General features: G+C 40.0%; 1 protein-coding gene across 3 annotated transcripts in view; it reads left to right on the forward strand.

Moving 5' to 3' along the window:
- The first annotated feature begins 273 nt into the window (after positions 1 to 273).
- TRIM58 (tripartite motif containing 58) overlaps positions 274 to 13,084 on the forward strand; it is a 64,435-nt gene continuing 51,624 nt past the window's right edge. Inside the window, exon 1 of one of the 3 annotated variants that reach the window (XM_073889259.1) lies at positions 274 to 407. The gene's annotated coding sequence lies outside the window, so the exon portion shown is untranslated. Of the gene's footprint in view, positions 408 to 461; positions 636 to 13,084 lie in introns of those variants that run through there. The other 2 variants (XM_073889257.1, XM_073889260.1) reach the window with 2 other exon arrangements.

A 13,084-nucleotide genomic window follows, 5' to 3' on the forward strand; every position in this document is an offset into this window, starting at 1 on the left:
TCCCGGCAACTCCCGTCTCCCCGCCCCCGCCCAGGCTGCCTTTCAACTCTGTCCATTGTGACCTGGAGCCGTCATACAACACTGTGTCCTCATCCCCAACGCCGACCCCTCAGAAAGCGACATCACTCCGCACAAACACCAACCCACGACGGAAACCGCATCAAAAGATGCGCAGACGCAGTCGCTGCCCCCTCAGGCAAAGGGTAGCCCTCCGCGGACGGACGGGGAGAGCGCATGCGCGGACACCACCAGCACCAAGTCGGTACGCTGCTCTATGTTCAGGGACACGACAGGAGGCGGGAGCGCTTGCGCAAAGGCCGTCGACAAAGTGCTCGCCCCTTTAAGGGTGGGCCAGCAGGAGCGCAAGCGCAGTCTCTGCCTACCCGGAGCCTGACGGCCAGAGAGCGGTAGGTCCGGGGCGCATGCGCACAAGTAGACTGCACATGGAGCGGGTGGGATGGTTGGTGCTGGAGGGAGCTGGAAAGGGAGCGTGAGCCTGCTTGGTTTTACAGAAAAGGTGGGGGAGAGGTCCTCCCGCCCCGTCTTTGTCTCCTGCTGGTTTCCATCTCCTCGCATTGTGCACTCAAACTGCAGCAGGTAACCAATGTCAGCCTTCTGTGACCATCTCAAGTAAGGTAAAGGAAATCTCAAACACAGGGACAACCAGGAAAACCAGTAAAGTGAAAGCATGCAAGCAGTGTTTTTGAACAATCAAGTATGATAGAAACAATGTATTAAGATGACTTCAGGGTCTTTCTGGTGTCTGTGTGGAAATCAAAAACCCTTAACTTGTACAAAGTGAACAAATTTTACCTTGTGAAGAGCAAGTATTTGGGAGAACTGCTGGCAAGAACTCATAGCCCTTGTCCTTTTTTTTTTTTTTTTAAGAAAATCAGTTGGCTTTCTTTTTTAACACAGTTTTAGATTTACGGAATTGAGAAGATAGTTCAGAGAGTTCCATATATCTCCCCTCTCAGATTTCCCTCTGTTATTAGCATCATGCTGTAGTGTGGTGTATTTGATTAATGAATAAATATTGGTATATTATTATTAACTAAAGTCCACAGTTTATATTAGATTCACTCTGTGTTGTACAGATTGATGGGCTTTGACAAATGCATGTCATATGCCCATCACTACACTGTCAAACGGAATAGTTCCACTGCCCCAAAAATCCTGTGCTTCAAATATTTTATTTTTCACCTTTGCCCTGAGTGCTTGGTGATCACTGATTACATAGATAGATAGATAGATAGATAGATCGATCGATCATTGGTATTTTTAACGTCTCTGTGGTTTTTCTTTGTCTACAATGTCATATCACTGGGATCCTTACAGTATTTAGCCTTTTTGGAGTAGCTTCTTCTCAATTAGCACTATGCATTTTAGTTTCTTCTTTTTTATTTTTATTATGTTATTTTAGTCACCATACAATACATCATTAGTTTTTGATGTAGTGATCCACAATCCATTGTTTTCGTATAACACCCAGTGCTCCATGCAGTACATGCCCTCCTTAATACCCACCGCGGGCTAACCCATCCCCCTACCCCCACCCCCCTCCCCTCTAGAACCCTCAGTGTGTTTTTCAGAGTCCATAGTCTCTCATGGTTCATCTCTCCCTCCGATTTCCCCCCTTCATTTTTCCCTTCCTTCTCCTAATGTCCTCCATGCTATTCCTTATGTTCCACAAATAAGTGAAACCATATGATAATTGACGTTCTCTAATTGACTTATTTCACTTAGTAATCTCCTCCAGTCCCATCCATGTGGATGTAAAAGTTGGGTATTCATCCTTTCTGATGGCTGAGTAATATTCCATTGTATATATGGACCACATCTTTATCCATTCATCTGTTGAAGGGCATCTCGGCTCTTTCCACAGTTTGGCTATTGCGGACATTGCTGCTATGAACATTGGGGTGCATATGGCCCTTCTTTTCACTACATCTGTGTCGTTGGGGTAAATACCCAGGAATGCAATTGCTGGGTCATAGGGCAGCTCTATTTTTAAATTTTTGAGGAACCTCCACACTGTTTTCCAAAGTGGCTGTACCAACTTGCATTCCCACCAACAGTGTAAGAGGGTTCCCCTTTCTCCACAACCTCTCCAACGTTTGTTGTTTCTTTCCCTGTCCATTTTTGCCATTCTAACTGGTGTAAGGTGGTATCTCAGTGTGGTTTTGATTTGAATTTCCCCGATGGCTAATGATGATGAACATTTTTTTCATGTGTCTGTTAGCCATTTGTATGTCTTCTTTGGAGAAGTGTCTTTTCATATCTTCTGCCCATTTTTTGACTTGATTATTTGTTTTTTGGGGGTTGAGTTTGAGAAGTTCTTTATAGATCTTGGACAGCAGCCTTTTATCTGTAGTGTCATTTGCAAATACCTTCTCCCATTCTTTGGGTTGCCTCTTTGTTTTGTTGACTGTTTCCTTTGCTGTGCAGAAGCTTTTTATCTTGATGAAGTCCCAAAAGTTCATTTTTGCTTTTGTTTCACTAGTTTTTGGAGATGTATCTTGAAAGAAGTTGCTGTGGCTGATGTCAAAGAGGTTACTGCCTATGTTCTTCTCTAGGATTTTGATGGATTCCTGTCTCACATCGAGGTCTTTCATCCATTTTGAGTTTATCTTTGTGTATGGTGTTAGAGAATGGTCGAGTTTCATTCTTCTGCATGTGGCTGTCCAATTTTCCCAGCACCATTTATTGAAGAGACTTTTTTCCATTGCAATGTTTTTCTTGCTTTGTCAAAGATTATTTGACCATAGAGTTGAGGGTCCATATCTGTGTTCTCTATTCTGTTTCATTGGTCTATATGTCTGCTTTTGTGCCAGTACCATGCTGTCTTGGTGATCACAGCTTTGTAATATAGCTTGAAATCAGGCAACGTGATGCCCCCAGCTTTGTTTTTCTTTTTCAACATTTCCTTGGCGACTTGGGGTCTTTTCTGATTCCATACAAATTTTAGGATTGTTTGTTCCAGCACTTTGAAAAATGTCATTGGAACTTTGATTGGGATGGTGTTGAAGGTATAGATTGCCCCGGGTGGCATAGACATTTTAACAATGTGTATTCTTCCGATCCACGAGCATGGAATATTTTTCCATCCTTTTGTGTCTTCTTCAATTTCATTCATGAGTGTTCTGTAGTTCCTAGAGTATAGATCCTTTACCTCTTTGGTTAGGTTTATTCCGAGGTATCTTATGGTTTTTGGTGCTATTGTAAATGGACTCGTTTCCCCAATTTCTCTTTCTACAGTTGTGTTGTTAGTGTATAAGAAAGCAACTGATTTCTGTGCATTGATTTTGTATCCTGCCACATTACTGAATTACTGGATGAGTTCTAGTAATTTGGGGGTGGAGTCTTTTGGGTTTTCCACATAAAGTATCATGTTGTCTGCGAAAAGAGAGAGTTTGACTTCTTCTTTGCCAGTTTGAATACCTTTTATTTCTTTTTGTTGTCTGATTGCTGTTGCTAGGACTTCTCGTACTATGTTGAACAATAGTAGCGAGAGTGGGCATCCTTGACGTGTTCATGATCTTAAGGGAAAGGCTTTCAGCTTTTCCCCATTAAGGATGATATTCGCTGTGGGAATATAAATATAAATCCATAATAGATGGATTTTATGATATTGAGGAATGTTCCCTCTATCCCTATACTCTGAAGAGTTTTAATCAGGAAAGGATGTTTTATTTTGTCAAATGCTTTTTCTGCATCATTTGAGAGGACCATATGGTTCTTCTCCCTCCTCTTATTAATGTGTTCTATCACACTGATTGATTTGTGAATGTTGAACCACCCTTGCATCCCTGGGATAAATCCCACTTGGTCATGGTGGATGATTCTTTTAATGTATTGTTGGATCCTATTAGCTAGGATTTTGTTGAGGATTTTGGAATCCATATTCATCAAGGGTATCAGTCTGAAATTCTCCTTTTTGATGGAGTCTTTGCCTGGTTTGGGGATCAAGGTAATGCTGGCCTCATAGAATGAGTTTGGAACTTTTCCTTCTGTTTCTATTTTTTGAAATAGCTTCAGTAGAATAGGTATTATTTCTTCTTTGAATGTTTGGTAGAATTCCCCAGGGAATCCATCAGTCCCTGGACTCTTGTTTTTTGGGAGGTTTTTGATCACTGCTTCAATCTCGTTCTGGTTATTGGCCTATTCAGGCTGTCAGTTTCTTCCTGGTTCAGTCTTGGCAGCTTATAGGTTTCCAGGAAGGCCTCCATTTCATCCAGATTGCTCAGTTTATTGGCATATAGTTGTTGATAATAATTTCTAATAATTGTTTCTGTTTCCTTGGTGTTAGTCGTGATCTCTCCCCTTTCATTCATCATTTTCTTAATTTGGGTCATTTCTCTTTTCTTTTGGATAAGTCTGGCCAGTGGTTTATCGATCTTATTAATTCAAAGAATCAACTTCTAGTTTCGTTGATCTGATCTACTGTGTTTCTGGTTTCTAATTCATTGATCTCTGCTCTAATTTTAATTATTTCTCTTCTAATGCATGGCTTAGGCATCATTTGTTGCTTTTTCTCTAGTTCTTTAAGGTGTAGAGTTAGTTGGTGAATTCGGGATTTTTCTGTTTTTTTTTGAGTGAGGCTTGGATGGTTATGTATTTCCCCCTTAGGACCACCTTTGCAGTATCCCATAGGTTTTGGACCGATGTGTTTTCGTTCTCATTGATTTCCATGAATTGTTTTAAGTTCTTTGATTTCCTGGTTGAGCCAAACATTCTTGAGCAGAGTGGTCTTTAGTTTCCAAGTGTTTGAATTTCTGCCCAATTTTTTCTTGTGATTCAGTTCCAGTTTTAAAGCATTGTGGTCTGAGAATAGGCAGGGAATAATCTCATCTTTTGGTATCAGTTGAGACCTGATTTGTGACCCAGTATGTGGTCTATTCTGGAGAAAGTTCAATGTGTGCTCGAGAAGAATGAGTATTCTGTTGTTTTAGGGTGGAATGTTCTGTAAATATCTATGAGGTCCATCTGGTCCAGTGTATCATTCAAAGCTCTTGTTTGTTGATTTTCTGCTTAGATGATCTGTCCATTGCTGAGAGTGGAGTATTGAGGTCTCCTACATTTAACGTATTGTTATCAATATGACTTTTTATTTTGGTTAATAGTTAGCTTATGTAGATGGCTGCTCCCAATTTGGGGCATAGATATTTACTATTGTTAGATCTTCTTGTTGGATAGACCCATTAAGAATGATATAGTGTTCTTTGGTGTCTCTAATTACAGACTTTTAGTTTAAAATCTAATTTGTCTGATATAAGAATTGCTACCCCAGCTTTCTTTTGAGGTCTGCTGGCATGGAAGATGGATCTCCATCCCTTCACTTTCAGTCTGGATGTATCTTTAGGTTCACAATGAGTCTCTTGTAGACAGCATATGGATGGGTCCTGTCTTTTTATCCAATCTGCAACCCTCTGCCGTTTTATGGGAGCATTTAGGCCATTCACATTGAGAGTAATTATTGAAAGATATGAATTAATTGTCATCATGTTGCCTGTGAAGACATTGTTTTTATAGATTGTCACTGTAAATTTCTGTTGTATATCACTCTTGGGGTCTTTCTCCTTTAATAGAACCCCCCTTAACTTTTCTTGCAGGGTCGGTTTAGTGGGCACATATACTTTCAGTTTCTGCTGGTCGTGGAAGCTCTCCATCCATTCTAAATGACAGCCTGGCCGGATAAAGTATTGTTGGCTGCATGTTCTTCTCATTTACTACCCTGAATATGTCTTGCCAGGCGTTTCTGGCTTGCCCGGTCTCTGTGGATAGGTCTGAAGTTATTCTGATGTTCCTCACTCTGTACATAAGGAATCTCTTCCCCCTAACTGCCCTTAAGCTAGTTTTCTTGGTTCTAAGATTTGCAAGTTTTACTATTACATGCTGGGGTGTTGGCCTGTTTTCCTTGATCTTGGGAGGGGTCTTCTCTGCCTCTAGGATGCGAATGTTTGTTTCATTCCCCAGATTAGGGAATTTCTCAGCTAAGATTTGCTCAAATACATCTTCTAGTCCTCTCTCTCTCTCCACTCCCTCCAGGATTCCAATTATTCTGACATTGGAACGCTTCATGGTGTCACTTATTTCTCAGATTCTATTTTCATGGATTCTGAGTTGTTTTTCCCTGGGCTCCTCTTTTCCCTTTTTATCTATTATATTGTCTTCCAGGTCGCTTATTCATTCTTCTGCCTCACTTACTCTAGCTGTTAGATTATCTAGATTAGACTGGATCTCATTGATAGCATTTTTAAGTTCTGCCAATTCAGCTTTCATTTCTGCCCTTAGAGACTCTATGTTGCCATTAATTGATTTCTGCATTCTAGCTATTGTCTTCACAATTGCTAGCCTGAATTCCATCTCTGACATCTTGGTTATATCTGCATCCATTTGTAAATCTGCAACATAAGTCATAATCTCTATTTTCTATTTTGGGGGTCCCTCCTCCTAGTCATTCTGTTGATGGGTGTTCGAGGGAATGTGTAGAGTCCAAATTATTGACCAGAACCCAAGCAAGATGCACCTGTTTTCTTGGGAACTTAGGGTTGCTGGCCTCTTGTTTTCCCAGCCTGTCTTCTGGGGGAGGGGCCTGCCGTGGCTGGTCCTCAGGCAACCCTGTTTGGGCGGAGTTGCCCTGCCCACCTGTGGCAGGGAATGAGCTCAATGGGAATCAGTTTTGGGGGCTTTTGTTCTCTGGCGGCTTTCCCTGGCGGCTTTCCACGTCTCTTCCACGAGTCAGAGCAGAAGAGACCGTTTCCAACCCTCTGCCTCAGAGCAGAGAGATCGCAGTCTGTTCTTCAGTGAGCTCTCCGGGCCACACTGTCTCCGTTTCTGTCTATGCTGCTATAAACTGCAGCATCCGGGGTTGTGTGCCCCTCCGCAGTGCTCTCAGTCCTGCCTCCAGGTGAGGGCACGTCTCTGCCCTTTGTGCTTCTAAAACCGCCAGCTGCTCCCAGTTCAAATGTGTGACCCCGCCACTCTGGGTTTCCATCCCGGGGGCTGCCCTAAAGTCCTTTCCCACCGCTACTGGTCTGCAAGTCTGTGCCCCGTCCCCAGTGTGCGAGGCTGTCGCTCACCAGCGGTGTAGGATCTCCGTGGCCAGGCACCCTCCCGCTGCCATTTATCCTCCAATATCTGCCCACGGAATCACGGTTCCCCGCTTTTTACCTCGAAACCACCCGCCTGCGATATTCTGTTTGTAGAGATCCAGATCTTCTTACATCTCAGGCTGATTTCCTGGGTGCTCAGAGTGGTCTGGTAGATATCCAGCTCAATTCCGGGGACCAGTTGAAATAGGGTCCCCTACTCCTCCTCCATCTTTCCTCCTCTCCCGCCCTTGTCCATTTGAATTCATAATCCCGTATAGCTAACAAGTTTCAGCAGCTCTTCACAGCATTCTGAAAGTGTGTCTCTGTGTCTGTAGTCCTCAGTATGATAAGGAATAAAGCATCCACTAACCTACTTTGAGGTTGACTTTACTTCAGAGGACAGTAGGGTCTCATCTACCCACACACAGTCTAGTCTAGAAGACAACAGACCGATGGTGGAGTCCCCGTGCAAATCCTCCCTACAGAAAAATAACGACTCCTAGAGGACCATGCAGAGTAAATCCAAGGAGTGTGGCTTCTCCTCTCACCAAGGAAGGACAAATATAAAGATAGAACTAGCCCAGGCTCAGGCTACCTCTGTCAAAGAGCCAAAGCCCTCTATGGACTCTTCAGACTCTAGGGCTGGGACTGCCTATTGGTGAGGAGTGAAGTTGTCCCCACTTTGCAGTCCCCTAGACCTCACTGGATCTTCTTCCCAGGCACACCTAGCTGGGGTGGAGGGTAGGAAAGGATGACATCTTAGGAGCTGGGCCCCAGTGTACCCGTTTCACTTTTGCCTTCCCTGATTTTCTCTATTCTTAATTCTCTATTTTATTCATCTTGGTTCTAATATTTTATTATCCCCTTCTTTCTGCTTATGCATTAGTTCTCCAGAATTTCTTTACTACCCGTTACAAGTTTGTATCCTTTAACATCTTCCTGTCCCTGCCCCCCATCCCACCAATGTTAATCACCATTCTACTCTCTAGTTTTACAAATTCAGCTTTTTTAGACTTCATATATAAGTGATGTTATACAGTGTTTGTCTTTCTGTCTCACTTATCCTACTCAGCATAATGCCCTCAAGGTACATCAGTGATGTCCCAAATGCCTTCCTTTTCATACCCAAATGATATTCCATCACATGTAAACACCACATATTCTTTATCCATCCATTCACTGACAAACAGGTTCTGTCCATATCCTAACTATTATAAATAATGCTTAAGTGAATGTAAGAGTGAAGATTTTTCTTTGAGATACTGATACCATCTCCTTTGGCTATATTCCTCAAAATAGGATTACTGCATCATATGGTAGCTCTTTTCTTCCTTTTTTTTTTTCTTATTGTTTTAGGAACTTCCAAACTATTTTCCATACTAAATGAACCAATTTACATTTTGCCAACAGTGCACAAGGGTTCCATTTTCTCCACATTCTCCCCAACACTGAATATCTCTTGTCTTCCTCATGATAGCCATTCCAACATTCCATTTGTGTGAGGCACTATCTCATTGTGGTTTTGATGTGCGTTACCCTGATGCTTGATGATGTTGACCATCTTTTCACTTACCTGTTGCCTATTTGGATACCTGCTTTGGAAAAAAATTGTGTTGAGTTCCTGTACCAATTTTTTTTATCAGATTGTTTGCTGTTGTTATTGAGTTATATGACATATGTATCCCGCTTCATAGGTTGTGTTTTATTTTGCTGATTGTTTCCTTTGCTGTGCAAATGCTTTTTACTTGAATGTAGTCCCATTTGCTAATTTTTACTTTTGTTACTTGTGCTTTGGTGTCATATCCAAAAAACCATTGTTAAAACCAATGTCAAGGAGCTTCTTTCATGTTTTGTTGTTGTTTGTAGAAGTTTTAAGGTTTCAGATCTTATGTTCCATCTTTATTCTGTGTCTTGTAATTTTTGTGAGTGATAGAAGATAGAGGTACAAATTCATTTTTCTGTATATATGGCTATCCAGTTTTCCCATCACCATTTGTCGAAGAGACTATCCTTTCTCCATTTAGTTTTCTTGGTTACCTTGTCAAATATTAGTTGACTGTATATGTGGGAGTTTATTTCTTGGGTTTCCATTTGTTCCTTTGGCATCTATATTCATCAGGGACATGGGCTTATATTTTTATTTTTCTTGTAGTGTCCTTATTTGGCTTTGGTATCAGGGTGATGTTGTTCCATTGGCATTCTGGAGTCTCCCCTTGGTGAGTTTGTATGGCTACAAATTCTTTCTTGTTCATGGGATTCTGTTCAAGTCAGTGATCTCTAGTATTTTCCCAGCTACATCTGAGAATGTTTGGGGCAGGTTTGGTGAATCTTGCTCTTACTAACACCTTACCAACACCTAATAGCGAGGTCTGTCTACCTGTAAGCAGATGCACAGGTAGGTGAGACTTCTTCCACATCCCTTGGAGTTCAGTACCGGATCCAACCACTTCCACAGAGTATGTCTCTGTATGAATGTCTCATTATTGTTAATAAAAAGAGGGTTGTGAAGGAGGGACATCTCATGCCACCACAATGCTGACTTATATTTAACATAGATTTAAAATTATTTTAATGTGTTTCCATTTTAAGTCGTAATAAATAATAAGTAGAGTTAAATACCAAAATTATAATACTGTATTTTATGTTTCTCTTTATTAGAAATATTTATAGCTTCATATGACTTAGAATTGCTATCATCCTTTCATTTCAACCAGAAGGACTCCATTTATCATTTGTTGGGCACATCTACTGGTAATAAAAGTCCTAGGTTCTGCATATTGAGAGAAAAAAAGTATTTATACACATATGAGAGACTTCAAAGGAATGATATCAGGTGGACAATTGGCTATATGGTTCTGGAGCTTAGAGTTGTGGCTGATCTACAGTTAAAATTTTGCAAGATTTTAACATGTAGGTGATATTTGAAAATAGGGATAAATACTATTTTTCAGCAAGAGTGTGTATACACAAATAAATAAATGAGCAAGCACAGGGGAATTCAGAACATAAATTTTAAGTGGAAGAAGAACCAAAAAAAAGAAAAGGGGGGGTTAAGAGGTGGGAGGACATTTATAAGATGGTAGGCAGACTCTTCTGAGGGATGAGAGGTCTCAGAAGGAAGAGGCATTAAGTGTGAATAGTGAGGATTAAGAATTTTCCATAAAAGTTCTCCACACAGATGTACTGTTTTCCTGGAAAGGGTGGATTCTTTGGTCTGGGGAAGGTGCACAGCATATTAGTGGCAGTGGGAGAAGAAAATGGTTTTGTAAAGAATTGGAAGCAATTATACATGCAAAAAATTACCCAGAAACCCATTTGTGAAGAGGTGAGAAAAGTTGTGATGTTGAAAGGGTATGTGTGTTTTTGTTAGATGGAAGATTTTATTGTCTAGGTGAGTTTGAACACTTGTGGTAAGTATCCAATAATGAACAAAAATCTGGATGTAGTACACAAAGTGATCACTGATAACCTGAGACTAAAAAGACGAGAACTAGGGAAAATGTGGAGATGTCCAGATTCATTAGGAAAAGTATTTACTGTAAGAGGGAAAGAGGATCATTTTAATCTGATGAGCATTTAAAGAAATGGGGGCAAGATAATGTGCCAGATGTAACCTGGGAACTTATGTGGATTACATTTCATCTTTCAATTCTGAGATAATGCTATCAGCTCCTTTTACTGCAAGAGTGAGGATAGGGTTTCAACAAAATGACAAAGGCATTTTGTACTCCTTTTGGAAATTGGAATTGACAACGAACTAAAGACAAAGGTGGATTTGGCATCAAAATTAAGTCTCTAGGGAGTAGGATATGATCAACTTATTGTGACCCTTTCCTACCTGTTTGTGTACTTTTGTTTAAGATCACTCATCTGTTGTTTGGACTCTGATGCAATATGATGGAAGGCAGGTTGACTTTGGGTTGAGGCTTAGCTCTGTCATCATAGTTGGAGATAAGAGCAAAGGAGTGACAGTTGTTAGAGTCTCAGATTGTAAAGACCAAACAATGAGATGTCAGTTAAAATTTAAAACTGCTGTTGTCATAGTTATTTAACTCATAGGGATTGATAGAATGTGATATTTTGTAGTTTGGCTAGCCAAATTAGTAACTTACGACATGGTTCCTGGGGCGCCTGGGTCACTCAGTCGGTTAAGTGTCTGCCTTTGGCTCAGGTCATGGTCCCAGGGTCCTGGGATCAAGCCCCACATTGGGCTCCCTGCTCAGCAGGAAGCCTGCTTCTCCCTCTCCCACTCCCCCTGCTGTGTCTCCTCTCTCACTGTGTCTTCCTCTGTCAAATAAATAAAATCTTAAAAAAAAAAGACATTGTTCCATTATGGATAACAACAAAGTCCAAAATATGGCCAAAGACAAATGAGATAAAAAAACAAAAACGACATTATAGAAAAGAGTCAAAAAACTGATAACAAGATGTCTAGATGGATTGCCAAATGGATGAGGCCAAATGGCAGACTTAAATTTGAAAAAAAAAAATCATTATTCTGGTGTCATCTATAAAGGAAAGTAGCCAGTTTTTAAGTGAATAGTTTCAATGAGGGATGAGTTAGTTTGTACTTCCTTAATATGAAACTTCAAAGATGTTTTCAAAATGGAGTAGGAGAAAAATATTCTCAGCAGCATTAAACACAAGGAGTATATCATGTCCATACACTGGCCCTGGAATACAATGGGAGAGAGATATTAAGCAGTTCCACTTGAATTAGTCCCAATTTGTTTTTTAATGTTTTACTGTTTCATTTTTTATGATTATTTTATTAATTTTAATTGAAGTATAATTAACATACAATGCTTTACAAGTTTCAAGAGTACAAAATAGTGATGCAACCATTCCACACATCACTCAGTGCTCACCACAATAAGTATAGTCATTGTCTGTCACCATACAATGTTATTACAGTATCGTTGACTACATTTCCTATGTTGTACTTTATATCCCCATGACTTACTCATTTTAAGTACAGTGCCTCTCTTCTGGAAGTTTGTAAATATTAATCCTTTTTATCTATTTTACCCGTCCCCACCCCCACCTTCCCTCTGGCAACCACCAGTTCGTTCTCTGTTTTTAACAGTTTGGTTTTTGTTTGTTTCTTTGGTTTTGTTCATTTATTTTTGGTTTTTGTTTTGTTTTGTTGTTTTTTTTTAGATTCCACATATAAATGAAATCACGATATTTATCTCTCTCTTCTAACTTATTTCACTTAGTATGATATACACTAAATCCATCCATGTTTTTCAAATGGCAATATCTCATTTTTTATGCCTAAAAATATTCTATTGTATGTACACCACATCCTTATCATTTATCTATCAGTGGGCACTTGAGTTGCTTCTATATCTTGACTATTGTAAATAATGCTGCTACAAACTTGGAGGTGTCTATACCTTGTGAAATAGTGTTTTCTTTGTTCTTTGGGTAAATACCCAGTAGTGGGATTAATGGGACATATGGTATTTCTATTTTGAATTTTTTGAGGAACCTCCATACTATATTCACAGTGGCATCCCCAATTTAATTCCCACCAACAGTGCATGAGGGTTGCCTTTTCTCCTCATCCTTGCCAATAGTTATTTCTTATTTTTATTTATTAAAAAATTTTTTTTTATTTTAGTCATCCTAACGTGTAAGACAACATCTCACTGTGATTTTGATATGATTTCCTAGATGATTAATGATGTTGAGTACTTTGATTGATTTTCGTGTATAATTAACATACAGTGTTATATTAGTTTCAGGTACACAATATAATGATTCAGCAATTCTATACATTTCTCAGTGTTGATCAAGATAAGTGTATTCTTAATCCCCTTTATCGATTGCACTCATCTCCCCACCCATCTTGTAACCACCAGTTTGTTCTCTGTTTTTAAGAGTCTGTTTTTTAGGAGGAGAAGATGGCAGTGGAATAGAGGACCAGACTTACCTTCTCCCACCAACACAACTAGATAACTATCCAATCATTCCAAATACTCCAT

This window comes from Callorhinus ursinus, unplaced genomic scaffold (genome assembly GCF_003265705.2).
Source record: "Callorhinus ursinus isolate GAN/ISIS: 27379988/994484 unplaced genomic scaffold, GSC_fseal_2.0 scaffold105, whole genome shotgun sequence".
NCBI lineage: Eukaryota > Metazoa > Chordata > Mammalia > Carnivora > Otariidae > Callorhinus > Callorhinus ursinus.